Source organism: Sceloporus occidentalis, unplaced genomic scaffold, assembly GCF_023333645.1.
Source record: "Sceloporus occidentalis isolate IW3139 unplaced genomic scaffold, rSceOcc1.0.p SCAF_1, whole genome shotgun sequence".
NCBI classification, from domain to species: domain Eukaryota; kingdom Metazoa; phylum Chordata; class Lepidosauria; order Squamata; family Phrynosomatidae; genus Sceloporus; species Sceloporus occidentalis.
In genome coordinates this window covers 86,295,950-86,311,850 of record NW_028316981.1, presented here as the reverse complement: position 1 = coordinate 86,311,850, position 15,901 = coordinate 86,295,950, and the positions used below count along the sequence as shown (strand labels likewise).

Sequence of the window (15,901 nt, the reverse complement as noted above, 5' to 3'; positions counted from 1 at the left end):
AGTTTGTCAGAGTTTCTTACTAGAAAGCCAGAGAGACGTGGCACTTCACAATAAATAAGTGGGGTCTGGGTTGCAGTTTGGGCACTCGGTCTGTAAAAGGTTCACCATCACTGGGCTAGGGCCTGTGGAACTTGTCTTCCTCCAGATGTTGGACATAGGCTGCATCTGCACAGAAATAGTGCAGTTTGATCCTACTTTAACTGCCATGGCTCAGTGCTATGGAATCCTGGGATTTGCAGTTTTGTGAGATATTCAGCCTTCTCTGTCAGAGATCTCTGGCACTACAACAAAGTACAAATCCCAGAATTCAATAGCATTGAGCCATGGCAGTTAAAAATATCAAGCTGCATTATTTCTGCAGTGCAGATGCAGGCTGAGGCTCCTATCATCCCTGACCATTCAGTGGCCATGCTAGCTGGGGCTATATTATGAATTGGCAATATTTTTGCCCACAAGAGTCTCATATAGCGAAAGACAGTAACTGCATCCAAGTGCAAATTAGTAGACCCTTTATCTTGTCCTCCCCTCACATCTCCACTGTGATACAAAGGACTTAATCCTCTCAGCATACCATGCTTTTGCCCCCTGCCCCGTTGGGCAGTCATTGAGATGTACCATTTCCATAGGTAGATCTGTGTTGGAACAACTCACTATGATCTTCCTCATTAAAATAGTGTTGCTGCTAACCACACAACAAACAGCTGTGTGGAGGTCTTTGGGGAGTGTTACAATTTTAAATAGGGGAGATAGTGCTCTGGGATGAGTATTTTCACATGCCATCTTCCCCAACAAAATGACAATAGTTCTTGCAGGGTGTAGGGGGATAAGTGTTGGGATGGCAATTGAGGTGGCCTCATGCATGCCACCGGTTGGTCAAAACAGCATCTCTAGCCTATATAGACCTGTACAAAATTCAGTACAGACCAAATTAATTGTAGAGACTTTAGAAAGAACCTGACTAATGTTTTTCTCACTGTTACAAAGCCGCTGAGTTTGGATTGACTTGTGATTTGACTACATGCCAAAGCAATCACACAACTGCCACAGAACAATGTGTTGAAAACCTCTGTTTATTCTGAGTGAAGCTGAGAAAAAGGAATGCATTGCCTTGAAAATGTATGTTCAATTTTGCATCATATTGTCAAGCACAAAATGTTGCTGGCCTTATTTCACACTAGATTACATTTCTGAATTACTATTTGGAAATCATGAAAATGTGCTCATCTGCAAAATTTGAATCACAAAAAGGCACATATTTCTAAGTATTTTTACTTATATTGCTCTCTCATGCCCCTGCATTTCCTGATGAAGGTATTTTTTTAATTAAAGAGTGAATTGTTCATTTACAATGGGGACCATGACATTTCAGAGGCTTTATGCTTTGGTAAAGATGTTATGACAGGATGAATAGTTTTGCCGTCTCTTTCAGATTCAAGTCATTGTGGAACCAATTAGTCTTCAGAAAACATAAGGCGTTTTTTTTTTCTCTGCTGAAAAATAGAAAGCTGATAGATAGGTCCTTGGTTCATACAGAGCAATAACTGAGAGCAATTCAAATTCAGATTGATTCTAAAGCAAAATGTTTTCATACAGACAATTAAATTAGTCAATATAAAATGTACACGTCTCTCCATCTGCCTGCAAGCTCCTGATTGTATGTATTCAAAGATACTTCTTATTTTAACTAAATCTCAAAGAGAAAAGGATGCTTTAGTTTTGGCTTTCCTGCATGGAGACTAGATGATGCTTGGGCTCCTTTTGAAACTGTTGTTCTAAGAGCTTTTAAATTCTAATAGAAGAGATTTGTGAAACAGAAATTTAGTGGCAAAATTACAAAAAGAATTCTGGAAGGCAGCTTCAAGGAAATATAAACAAATTCAAACTCATTACAAATAGGGGAGAAGGAGGCTCCCTTGTTTATGTGTTATTTTAAACTTCTTTTCTAATTTTCGTGCAGGTTGGATCAAGACTCAGTTGGTGGCAATTAGTTGTCACTGATTTCGCCTTAGGGTTGCCATAAGTCGGAAATGACAACAACTAAAATAAATTAAGCTAATCTGGATCTAATTAATTGTATTATGAAGTGTGATGAAACATTACACCTGGCTAGAGAATCAGAAATGTTAGAAAACACATGCTTCTCTGGCAAGCATGATAATTTTTTTCCAAATTGCAGTTCCATGCATGTAGCACTAGAGGCAGCTGTTGCTTTGAACATGGATGAAATAAAAGGCAGGGAGACAAGAGTAGAAAAATCTCAGTGCTTTGAAACCCTGTGTTTGGGTGTGTAGATAGTCAGAGCTTTCTTGCTGTGTGGCTTTAAGTCATTTCTGATTTATGGGGACTCTAAACTGAATGTATCATGGGATTTTCAGCCACCATATCTTTAAGAAGTTCTAGTTTGGAGTCACCTAACCTATTTTTAATTGTAGTTTTTAAACTGAGTGGCTATACCTAGGAGAGCCAATATGGTGTAGTGATTTGAGTGAAGACCAAGGTTCAAATCCCCACTCAGATATGGAAACCCACCTCGGGATGACCTCGGGCAAGTCACACACTCTCAGCCTCAGAGGAAGGCAAAGGGAAGGCAAATCCTCTCAGAACAAATCTTGCCAAGAAAACCTTGTGATAGGGACTGATATTAATATTCAGATATGTTATGGGCATCAGATCCTGTCTGATCTTGGAAGCTAAGCAGGGCCAACCCTGGTTAGGACATGGGTGGGAAACTACCAGTGAACACCAGATGGTGTAAGCTGTGTTTCAGAGGAGGGAATTGGCAAAACAACCTGAGTATTCCCTGTCAAAAATTTCTATGGACATGTGACTTGAAGGCACACATGCACACACAGAGAGGTTCATATAGGGAGATACAGTCTTTTACAGGGGTAGGCAACCTGCGGCCCGCGGGCCGGATGCGGCCCTTCGAGGCCTTGGGACTGGCCCCAGCCTGGACCTGCCGCTGATCGCCGCCGGGACCTTTGGCCTCTTGTGCGCAGGGGCAAGGGGGGCAATTGTCTATAGACACCTCAGAAACATGCATTTATATTAACATTTTTTTAAAAATCAGGAAATGTTTTTGCGTGTCTTCCACTTTTTTAAAAAAAGTGTCCACCATTTGAAAATGTTGTCCTACATTTGTCCCAGTTTATTTATTTATTTAAATTTTTAAGAAATTATTTAATTATTTATTTTTTGGCTTCGGCCCCCCCAGTTGTCTGAGGGACAGCAACCCGGCCCCCAGCTCAAAAAGGTTGCCTATCCCTGGTCTTTTAGATAATCTGGATGGAAATCATATGGCGATTTATATGTCACAACCAGGTTTTTGAATTGTTCCTGGGGGGGAAAATCACTCACCAGGGAAGCTGTTTCAGCAAGGGCTTTATATTTTCCCTGTAACTAACTGAAGCACTCTGGCCACTGTGTTTTGGACCACCTGAAATTTTCCATCAGTTTTCAACAGCAGCTGCACATAGAACAGTTTACAATAATTCAGGTAAGATGTAGTTAAGGTAAGTATCAATGAAGCCAGATCTGACCTCTCCAGGAACAGGGGGAGCTGGCACAATAATTTTATCTGTACATTCTTGGCCACCACGGAAATCTGGGCACCCAGGTTCAGGGTTGAGTACAGGAGTACACTCAAGCTATGAACCAGAGACTTCAAGGGAAGTGTAATCCCATCCATCACAGGCTGAATTCCTATTTCCAAATCTGCCTTACGACTGACCAGGAGCACCTCTGTCTTTTCTGGATAAAATTTTGATGTGTTTTTCCTCATCCAGTCTATTTATAACTACTGACAATAGTATAGGCCTGAGTGCTACATAATGGGGTGAGCTCCTGTCAGTAGTTCCAGCTTCTGCCAATCTAGCAGTTCGCAAGCATGCGAATGCAAATAGATAAATAGGTAACTCTTCAGTGGGAAAGTAACTGTTTAGTGCAGTCATGCTGGCTACATGACCACCAGAGCAGTCATTATTATTATTATTATTATTAACCTTTATTTATGAAGCGCTGTAAATTTGGACAACTCTGGCTCATTGGCTTAGTAATGATGACCACCACCCCCTACAGTAGGCTACAACTAAACATTCATGTCAAGGGACTATCTTTACCTTTACCTTTTGACAACAGCTTCCTTGGAATTAGATGGAAAAGTGATATAGATTTATATGCCCTCCGCATACTGGTGACACCAAACCCCAAAACTCTTGATAAACTCTCCTAGTAGTTTCATCTATACATTGAACAGCATGGGGGACAAAACAAAACCTTGAGGGACTCCACAGGCCAATGACCATGGTAGCAAGGAATCCTCAGGCACCATCTTCTGAATTTTCTTCTCCAAGTATCAGAACCATTTTAAAACAGTGCCCACAGATCCAATCCCAGCAATACAACCCTGAGGAATTCCAGTCAACGATATGAAAGACTCTTGATATGTCCAACAGAATCAACAAAGGCACAATTCCCTGCATAGATCATCCATCAAGACTACCACAAATGTCTCTGTCCCCTACCCAGGCCAGAACCAAGCTGAAATGGAGCTACATAATCCATTTCATCCAGGAGCTAGGAGGCCATTTGCCCAAGAAAGGGATATTGGAGACTCATCAATATTTTTAAATAAACTTTATTGATCAAAATACCATACAATTAATGACATATGCTATTATTTACAATTTCTTCTTCTACCTCAATAAAGCATATGCTCATCAGTAATTATCTAGAATGATGAGGTTCAGCGTTTCTTTCCCCCCAATTAATGGCTTTACCACAGCCTCTTTTAGGCAGAATAGAACGCTGCATGCTGCCATGAGGCATGCAGTACTCCCCTTACCCACTTGTCCAGTTCCCTTCCTGCTTCTGGTAGAACCCCTATGTTATATCCTTGTTTGGGGAATATTCAACAGGTAAAGCTTGGCTCTGAGAACCACTGTGGTGTAGTGGTTTGAGTGTTGGACTATGACCCTGGAGACCAGAATTCAAATCCTTGCTCAGTCATGGAGACCCACTGGGTAACCTTGGGCAAGTCACACACTCTCAGCCTCAGAGTAAGGGAAAGGCAAGTCCTTGAATAGGTTCACCTTAAGGTAGCCATTAGTTAGAAATGACTTGAAGGCAGACTGCAACAAAGCTTGACTTACGTACAATGGCAAAATATCCATTTTGGACTGAAACTGAAACCAGTTCTAGCAATGGGTGAGTAGTTTCAATTATGGAGTGGTGTAGGTTTTTGGAAAATGAGCATTTTTAGGATAGTAGCTTGGGCTTATGAAACACTGCTCAGGAGAAAATTACTTGGAATAGGTTCATTTCTTTTCTTTTTTCTGGCAAGGTTCCTGGCCTAGAGCAAACAGCATGGCATGCACAAATTCAGAAGTGAATGCCTTTTCTGACAGGAGATTATTTCTGCATGTCAAGCAGCTGTTAAAAACGCAGGAGCCTTGCCAGGAAAAGGATGGCAACCCTACTGGACCTCCTTTGTTGGCTGAGATTCCAGCAATTGAGTAGAGCAGGAAGTGACTGGCTCATGACTTTTAAAACCAAAGCCAGAGGTTTACATTTTCATCATCTGTACCCATAAGAATTGGTCTTTTGAAAAAATCCAACAGGAGCAACCAATTTCATCCTGCCATCATCCTGACTGTGAACCATTTTTGTAGTAGTCTTAATTTTCTGGAGGCAACATCACAACAGTTCAAGGGTCAAGATATACTGTCTTTTAATCCACTGATTGAAATGTAGTATATGCAAACTTAATAGCTACTGCCAGTGCAAGCTAGAGGAGCCATGATTTATTGCCAGTCAGTGATATACCTCACAGCAAAGAGAAGTTGCTTTTGTCTTTTCTTTTTTAAATTTACAACCATCTTGGCTGGGTCATTCACTGAGTTGCAGTACATATAGCTCTGCTTATTCCGGTCACAACTGGGGGATTGGCATTAGGTATTTTTTTTCAAACAGCAAGCTGTTTCAATGAAAGAAGAAAGAAACAGTTAAGGCTAGAAGTGGCTCTTTAGGAGGACAGACCCAAAAGCACAACTGAGAAACATCATTTGCCATCTACAGCTGCCAGCTAAAAATGCTGTGATGTATCATCAGCAATCTATAGCACATCCTGGACAATTATATTTCTTTCAGACAGGCCTTGAGTGGCAGACCTTCTGTTGCTTAGAAACAGACTTTTAATCTAAAATGGCTACTAGCCTACAACAGTGGATTGAGTAATAGAGACTAGTCCAGGAACAAAGCTTTCCCAGTTTAAGGCATATCCACATTACAAAATTCTAGTACTCTGATACCATTTTAATCATCATGGCTCTGTATCTGGAATCCTGATATTTGGTTTTGTGAGATATCTAGAATTCCCTGCCAGGGATATCTGATGCTTTAGTTCAGGGGAGCACACTAATGAAGTCTGAGTCTTGCACCCAATTTCAAATCCCAGGATTTTGTAGCTATGGCTATTACAATGTCAAGATGTCAAACTGCTGTAATTGTACAGTGTGGATTCATGGAGACTCAGCCCTCACATATGCACATACACCATTGTTCATATATCTTGATGATATCTTCATGTTTTATGCCATTTTCTTATTAATTCTAAGGGTCTTTTCCCCTAAAAAAAAAAAAAAAGTAATAGAAAGTCATGAAAGGAAGAGTCCTAATTTTACCAAGGTGGCCTAGTTGCATTCTGCAGGGGAGGATATAAAGAGAGGGAGGCCAGATCTTCCTTACCAATTGCTGGTTTTTCTCCCAAATATCTTCACACTGTTTTTAGGGCTCTTTGAGGCCAACCAGTCAGAGGACTGGCAGCCAAGATGGGTCTGTTCTCCCTGGGCAGATTTTAGTGACTTGAAGTTAGAGACTGAAGCTGGACTTTGCTTACCTACTCACTATTATGCACTGTATTTTGGAAACTGTCTTCAACTTGTTTTATTTTTGCATTCTTTATTTTTTGCACTTTGACACAACTTTGGCAGCGTGGCATGCATCTGCATCCAGTTTTTGTGAAGACAAGGTCTGTGTGCCCATCATCCCCACATTTTGGAGGCCCGTTAAAGGAAATTTAGGTGCAGGCTCCCAGGCTCAAACACAGCTCAGGGCTGTTGGCAGAGAAACCACACAATGGCATATGTCCAGTAGTCCAGACTATAGATTATGGGCAGGTTTTTCAATAGCATACTTTCCAGCCGGCTCAACCTCGCTGTGACAGTGTGATTTTATCCCCTGTCCCACTTTTTCAGCTATCTTTAAAATATCCTGATTTCTCTCTCATCCTCTCGCTTTGCCCCTTTATCCTCCACTGACTTCCGTTGCTGCAAACTGAGTTCAAAGTAGAAAAGGATGGAGAGCAGTGGCGTCCCTAGGGTTAGTGTCAACCGGTGTGAGAACTGCCACATGTGATGATCCCCCTGTGGTCTAAGCAGCCAAACAGAAGGCCTGCCTTGGCTCTTAATCCCAGCAGATGCTTAGCTTCTCGCTGAGTCTCCTGTTCTATGTTCATACCCCTTTCTGAATTGAAGATGACCCCTGGAGATCCTCAACTCATGCTGCCACCACCCAGTGAAAGCGTATTGGACTTCCCTTAACATACACTGGGACTTGTTAAGGACTTCTAGTCTTCTTGCTAATCTTTTCAAGCATCAACCGAGCTGGGACACGTGTAAAGGAGTGTCGAAGCAGCAGATACTTTTAAGGAAGTATTTATTATACTTAAACAAAACAGAACCAAAAGATAGACATCATGCAAGATCCTTAAGGCATTGCAAGTACAATATGTGTAATTCTAAAAGTATTCTTTTCATGCAAGCAACCAGAAAAATAACAAAAAAGGCCTAAACGTTCTAATCTGACACATTCTCACCTAACTGATATATTGATGTAATGTGCCAGCCTTGATGGATTTGAAATATAGTCACAGGTCTTAGCTTAGTATAAACCATCTGCCTGAATTATGCCTTCTTGCTATAGGCACAACACTACAGTTTTCCTAACCTGTAAGACTAACTCGAGGGAGAGATTCCCACCTCGAATTCTCACTGTAGAAACCACTAACTGCTGAAGACTCTCGCTCTAACTGCCACTCTCCCACTGTCACTTGGTTTCAGAGGCTTTTTCTCTTAGAAGCTTCCGGAAGAAACTCTCGCTCCTGCTCACTGATTGGCCAAGTGAGCCTTCCGTCAGCTGTGATGCCATTACTCATTTGCATTTGCCTCCCTCCCAGCTTACTCTTATTACCTGGCAGAAGTCTTCCAATGACTGGAGGTCCAGTCATTACATTGCGATATAAACAACTAGCAAAATTAAAATTATACCTTCATATTACATTTTCATGCACACAACCTAAATATATTTATATATACATAGTGAAGATTTGTTAAAATGTGATGTTTTTAAAGAAAATTTTAAAAGAATACTTTTTTAAAAAAACTCAATTTTTTTAAAAAATTAATTTTTTAAAAAATTGAAATTTAATTTTAAAAAATGCAGGGGCCTCTCTTTTCTCCTTCCACTGAGCTTCACCCCACTCCCACCATCTCTTTAAACATTTTAAAGGGAAGCAGGCGGATGCCACAGCCCATTTCTACCCAAAGGTAAGTGTTTGAGGAGCAGTAGTGTCACCCTCCCTTTAGGATGTCACCTGGTGCAATCTGCACCCCCGCAATCATTATCTTCCCAGAAGGGTCAAGGCAAGCCAAAGCGAACTGTTGCAACCTTTCCTATGGAATTTGTACTCAGATACCTCAGCAGAGGGAGAATATAGGAAGGGCTGGAGTCTTGGCCATCTCAGTAGGCTCAGGCAAAAGTAAACTGCTGCAGCCTCTTCTAACCTGTGTGATCATACTCATAAATAATTTTTGCCATCTTGATCACACTTTGGCGTCACAAGCCACATGTCTCCAGGTTTTCCTCTGTGAAATGTGGAAGGATATGCAATAGCTGGATCCTTTGTCCCATGATGGATCAAGTCTATACAAAGTGTAAATAATAATGAACTTGTCCCATGCATCTTCCCCTGCTCATTTATCACTAGGTCTCAAAGTAATGAACAGCACAGCTACTGTAACACATTACTGTCTGAAACACTAATGAGTAACTATGGGTTAATTTTCAAACACTGTAATGAACAGTGAACTCAATTCCTTTTTTAAAAAAGTAACTTTTCCAGGCTCTGTTTATAACATTAGGCAATACCACTAGGAGCTCATTCACTGGCTCAAGCCTCCAACATAATATATGCTACCACTTGCCATCAACTCTGTTCTCTCCCCCTAGAGCAAATAAATCAGTTACTATGCAACAGAATACATGGGGGAAACCTGACATTAACTAAACAATTTATGTAAGAGGCAATAGTTGCAATTTCTTCCATATGGTTTCTTGGTGTATTTAGCCTAAGATTCAGCTTTACAAAGAATCTTTTGCTTTACACTCAGCTGGCGCATTTACTCTGTGAGAATAAATGTAGCAATTATTCCATGCCCATTTATGCCCAAAATAAATGGGCAGTTTGTTTTTCCCATTTTTGCCAGCCATTTATTTAGGCTATGATTTACAAATCTGGCTATTTTGGTCTATCAGAGTTCTCTTTTGCTGGTGTGAAACAAAACAAAAAACTTCACAGAAGGGCTACAGCACAGAAACTCATGTGTGCGTGTGCATGTGTACACACACGGATTAGTCTAGCATGACATTTTTTGAGAAAGCCATGCTGGCTCAAAACTGTTTGATAATCTATTCTAGAACCTTTCCCAGCATTAATATCAAGTTGAGTATAAGTAGAGGCCTGGTTCTTCTCTTCCACACACATCTTTTTTTTTTGGGGGGGGGGATATTTGTCCTCCCCCAGTCTGCAGGGACACCCCCCTGTTCTCCAAGAATTCTCAAAGATTATAGACACAGACTTTGAGATTACTTCTGGAAGTTGATATAGTTAATCTGGCCCTGGAGACTTGAACTGATTTAAAGAAGCTAGGTATTCCTGTACCACCTCTTTACCTATTTTGAGCTGCAGCTTTCTCGCTGCATCATTTATTCTGTTTCTGCCAGCTTGAGCATTGTTTGCCTTTTGGGAAAAGACAAAAAAAGAGTAAGTATTGAACAGTTCTGCTTTTTCTTTGTCATCCGTTAGCATTTCTTCATCCATCTCTTCTACACAGTACACCTACATCCTCTAAGCATAGCCCCTCCCCAACAGTCTTTTTATTATTGCTAACCTCTTTTTCAAGCATAAGATAATTCTCACCTTTAGCCTTCCTTGACCTTCTCTCTAGATATATTGACTACTCATTTGTGCTCTTCCTTGGTGATTTACTTCTTCTTCAATTTCATGCATTCTATGCATGCCCCCTTTTCAATCTCACCGCATTCAAAAGCTCCTTATACATCTAACTGGTTTCTTTAGATCACCTCAACCTTTCTTTCTCGTTGGTGTTATTGCAGTTATCCCTTCAGTGTCTCACTTGTAAGAACTTATTACTCTTGATTATTTGTGAGCATGGAATGACACCCAATGTTTTCTTAAGCTTATCAAAAACAGCTTTCTTAAAGTCTAGAATGCACATCTGATTACATCTGGCTTCTTCCTTCCTCTATATAATTATTCCCAAGAGGATATATGTGATCATTTCCACCCAAGGTTTCCACTGCTTCTATATCATTGATTGATTCTTCATTTATTATTCCTTACTATTGGTGACGTTGACTGCAGTTTATGAGAACTGTACAACAGATCCCTTACTCTAGAACAATAAAATAATATAGATTTGTGGTGCTTAGCTTGTTTATCCTGGTAAGGACTCTGTGTGTGTGTGTGCATGTGTGTACATGCAAAGTAGTTAGATATTAGCTAGATATGATTAGGGAGCAATGCTACCAGACAGTAGAGAACACACTAAAGTTTTATCAGTGGAGCTCTGTTAGGGATAGGAAAACTTTCCAAGGGTGCTAATTAAGCTAGGCTAAGCAGAAATAGAAGAGACAAAAACTAAGATGGTCTCACTTTTGTAGAAGTGAGATAATAAAGGTGGGCAAAGAGAAGAAAAGGCCCTAAGATCTACATCTCAGAAAAATTAGGATATGGAGATAAACCATGAGGACACTTTCAGTCACTGAAATACTATTTAACCCTATCACTGCTGTTCTTTTTAAGACACATGTAACATTAAATGCTAGACCTTTTTGCATTTCCAGCATTTTCTAGCAGCTGTATATAAAACAGAAATCTCAGGCAGAATATAGGAAAAGGGGACCATAGGTGAATAGTAAAATTACATTACTGGTTTTTACATAAACTATTGAGAGGAAGGGCTGTGAATGGTGATTCTTTTGAGAGGTAGGAGGCAGGAAGGACTCCAACTAGGAAAATTCCTATTCCTGGAAATTTATCACAAAAATAATCTGGCATAGGTATTCAGTACAAAAATTAAAAATATACCTGGTTATTCCTTGTTTAGTTTTTATTAGCTGCTTATACACACACACACACACAAAGCTCCCTGCCCAGATTAGATTGCAGCCTGGTCCAGAGGGACATGGCTTTCTGTGCCAGTTTGACTGTCTGTCCACAAATTAACACATTCATAGTAATATGTTCATTTTTTCTGCAGTTCCATCCAAGTTTTCAAAACCCCTTTAAAAAGCAGAGAACCAGCAAAGAAATTATATAAACTAAACTGAGTTTAATTTGACTAGAGAAGGCTTTGTATTCAATTTACGTCTGATTATATCAAGCTACATTTGGCATCCTGGCTTTGACAAGAAAACCACAAAGTGGCAAGGCAATGTAATTTAATAACAAACTTGCCAGTTGAGCAACATTTAATGATGTCTAGGACTTTTATACCTCCGGGTTTGGATCACCCTTTCAGGGCCCATCTTTTCCTTGAGAAGGCCTTAAAAAGACAGGCTTCTTGTTTTATAGCCAAGTATCCCTCTCTCAGAAGGCATCTCCTCCAAGCTAGTTCTCTGTGTTGATCGGCTTACACAGAGGTGTAGGTCCCTGGTATGAAGGTGAAACTAGGTTCTTTAGAGGCTGCATGCTCTGAGGGGTCAGGCTCTGGAGGTCCTAAGTCTGTAGTCCCTAAATTAAGAAGCCCTCATTCCATTGACTTGTGCTTCTGCCCAGTCCTTTTCATGGTAAGGGACTGGGTTTGTTTTCCTGCTCCTCTATTTCTGGTAAACCTGACAGCTAGACAGAAATACTGCAAAACCCACTCACAACATACACCCTCCTCCTATGTAATTTGCTGACACTACTGGCAGATCTTTGAAAAATAACTTTTTGGATTACAGATCCCAGAATTCACCATCCTGTCATTTGGAATTAAACATATAGCTTCAAGTTCTGTATGTAGAGAGATCTTGTAGCACCTTTGAGACTAACTGAAAGAAAGATGTTGGCAGTATGAGCTTTCATAGACTGAAGTCTGCAAAAGCTCATGCTGCTAAACTTCTTCCTTTCAGTTAGTCTAAAAGGTGCTACAAGATCTCTCTATGTACTGATTCTACAGACTAACACAGCTATATCTTTGAATTCTAGTTCTGTGTCCTTGCACTTTTTTCCTTTCCTATTCTTTTTCCTCCCCCCTCCCCTCCCCATGATATCTATGGACATGTCCCTCTCTTGTGCTTATTTTGCGATCGCGGGAAGTACTTTCACACAAAATCGTGCTTATCGGGACATTGTTCCATCCAAAAAGTGCAATTCAACATGATTGTGCAAAAGGGTTTCTCACTAAATCATACTGATCCCATGAATGTCTTGTGAATGTCCAGTGAATTAAGTGGAATTGTCCCCTCATTTCCCCTAATTTTGTATTATCAGAAGATCCTGGTACAATTCCACTTCACTGATGGGGCATTCATGGGATCAGTGCAATATAGTGAGAAAGCCTTTCACGCAATCACTTTCAGTCATGCTTTCTGGATGGGATAAAGACACCTGTCCCGGTGTAATAAAGTCCTATGTAAAAAGGAGCTTCTCACAACTGCTTTGGGAATCCTAGTGAGGATACTAATCTGTTTCCCAGCTAGTTGAGAAACTGATGGGAAACATCACAGAATTACAGATGTTATATAAACAAAAATACATAGTTAAAGCACTCTCAGGAGATGGCCATTCAAGTTCTGTTTAAAGACCCCCAACAAGAGGAGAGCTCACCACCCTCTGAGGCTCTCTGTTCCACTGTCAAACAGGTCTTACCAACAAGAAGTTTCTCCTAATGTTGAGGTGGAATCTCTTTTCCTGTAGCTTGATTCCATTGGTTTATGTTCTAGTCATAACATAAGATATCTTCTATATGACATCCTTTCAGATATTTATAGAATGGCTATCATATCACTTCCTAATCTTCTTTTTTCCAAGCTAAACATACCAGCACCCTAAGCTGTTCCTCATAGGGTTTGGTTTCTAGAGCTTTCACAACTTGGTTGTCCTCCTCTGGACATGTTCCAGCTTGTCACTATCCTTCTTTGATTATAGTGCCCAGAACTGTATTCCATCTGAATCATTGGGACCACACTGTTACTCATGCCCTTAGGTGAGATCCAAGACTGATGTCTTACTGAGGGACCTGCTTCTGCCAGTCAAATTGGGAACAGAGGGGCAACTCTCCCCTACAGTCCCCAAAGGGCACTCAGTGAAATCCTCCTTACCTTCTTGGGAAGGAGAAATGGGGGGATAGGATGAAAGTCATATCACACTAACAGACAATGACTACTACAGCATTGAATTTAGGCTAATGTTAAGGTGAGTTGACCTGTAAAAAAAGAAAACAATCTAACAAGATGTTTGACACCTATGTTGTAAATTGTGAATGTTTCCATAAGGCAAGGAATCAGCTTTGGTCTTTTAGATGTTTTGCACCACAATTCCCAGATTCCTCTGCAGCATGTCCAATGTTTACAGATTCTGAGAACTGACACCCAAAGCATATGGTGAACCAAAGGTTGGGAACCTCTACCATAAGGATGGAAAGCTTACTTCTGGTTACTACACATTCCCACAGGTCCCTCCTGTTTCTTATTGCCATTGATTTTATATCTGATGCTTTCATTATGTGCATTATGAACACTGTTTTGCCACTGAATGTTTGGATTAAAGTTTTTATATGTTTGTTCTGCTAACTGTTACTGTTTTATACCTGTTGCTCCACTGTTACATCTTTGTTTAGCCTTTCTGTGGCATCTGTGAGAAGTGTTATCAGGAGCTGATTCACACTACACACATATAGAGCTACATTCCACTTTAGCAACATCCTATGGAATCCTGGGATTGGCAGTTTCAGGAGGGGCATTTAAAATTCTCAGCCACAGAATTCTAGTATCTCACTAAACTACAAACCCAGAATCCCACTGGATGTTGCCATGACATTTGAAGTGGAATATAGCATAAATAAATAAATATAAATAGCACCATATTTATGTAGTGTGAATAGGCCCCAAGACGAGGGGATAAAATAAGGATGGGAAGAAGGCAGTAGGGTGAGGAAGGCAGGACAAGCCATGTAAGGGTAGAGGTCAACAGACTGTTAAAACCTGCCCCCTGGTCTGACCACTTCCAGTCTTTCCAGTAGCTGTAGTGAGTGTTGTCATGTGTGGGGAAAATCAATATGCTATGGCTTATCTGAGGGAAGGATAGGCACCACTATTTTGAACTAAAGGCAGACTAGGGGGGCCAATTGACACCCACATTTGGATCCAGTATCCCAAGAGCACATCCCTGCAAATGTCTTCATCATAAGAATTTCCCCCAATTACACTTGATCAGTGGAGTTCACTGATGTGATCAACATCACCTCCTCCACCAGTGTTCTCTTAGGTTACTATCATCTCATTATAACATGCTAAATCTGGGCTTCTCTTTCCTTTTTTACAGCATACCTCCTTGAAGAGACAAGCTCCCGTATGGATGATTCACCAGCTCATTGAATCACTGGGGAACTTCAATAGCTCATTGCCCCCCCCCCCTTGCTGCTTTTGCTGTGTGTGATATCCCTTTATGTGCCACAGAGAGGTTTTGTCGGTGCGCTACTCCTCATTAATTTGATCACAGGGCATAGATGCAAGATGTGATTCAACTGACTAAAATGATCTGAAGAACTGTTCTGGTTGGCTCTCCCTTTTGTAATCTTCAGTTCATGCCTTTGAATTCATTAGCTGTGGAGATGTACAGCTTTTCCTTTTCTCTCACTTTCACACACACACATTGGCAAAGACTGATAGACAAATATATCTGCCTGGAAACAAATTGCCTTGCTCTTCAGTCTCCAAAGGTGCTATTGATAAAGAACTGGTTTTTGTTGTTGTTGTTGTTTTGTTGTCATTTAAATACATTCTGGCACCCACAGGCTCTGTACCATCCTAACTACAACAAGCTTAGATAGCTAATCTGGGTGTAGTTGATCTCATCAAGAAATAAAGGTGGAATAGCCATGTCTCATAGCAAGGATCAACAACTTTGGGGGCAGGGAGGAACACAAAATGGGGGCCACATTTTATTGTCCTACTGCCTGCCAAATTGTGCATCTCCACAAAAAGCGGGGGGGGGGGGGATAGTATAACCTGTGAATCTCAAGTTTAAACTAAAACTGCATTTCTAGGAGTGTGTTTTAACATTAAAACTAGGATTGAGCTCTTCAGACATGTCATTTCAAAGATACAAAGTATTCTATGGTGGCACAATGCCATTCTCAGCAAGGGGGCAAAAAAGCATCACTTGTGTCCGAAAGACCATATGTGGTCAAAACCGGCCATACGGAGGGAGAAGAATTATCCACACCAATTTCCCAGTGTTTCAGAGTCCTAATACTGGAAGAAGCCTTGTCTTGTACAACCCCTTGATGAAAATGATGGCCAGGAGAGTTCCAGACAAATGCACCTCCATGTAAAC

The 15,901-nt window shown here is 40.7% G+C and overlaps 1 protein-coding gene across 1 annotated transcript in view; it reads left to right on the top strand.

Annotated features, from left to right (window-relative positions):
• The window catches only part of MFAP3 (microfibril associated protein 3), a 36,424-nt gene extending 21,109 nt beyond the window's left edge, over window positions 1-15,315 (top strand). The window contains exon 6 of the mRNA XM_089528092.1: window positions 14,888-15,315. The gene's annotated coding sequence lies outside the window, so the exon portion shown is untranslated. The remainder of the gene's footprint in view (window positions 1-14,887) is intronic.
• Window positions 15,316-15,901: the final 586 nt, after the last annotated feature.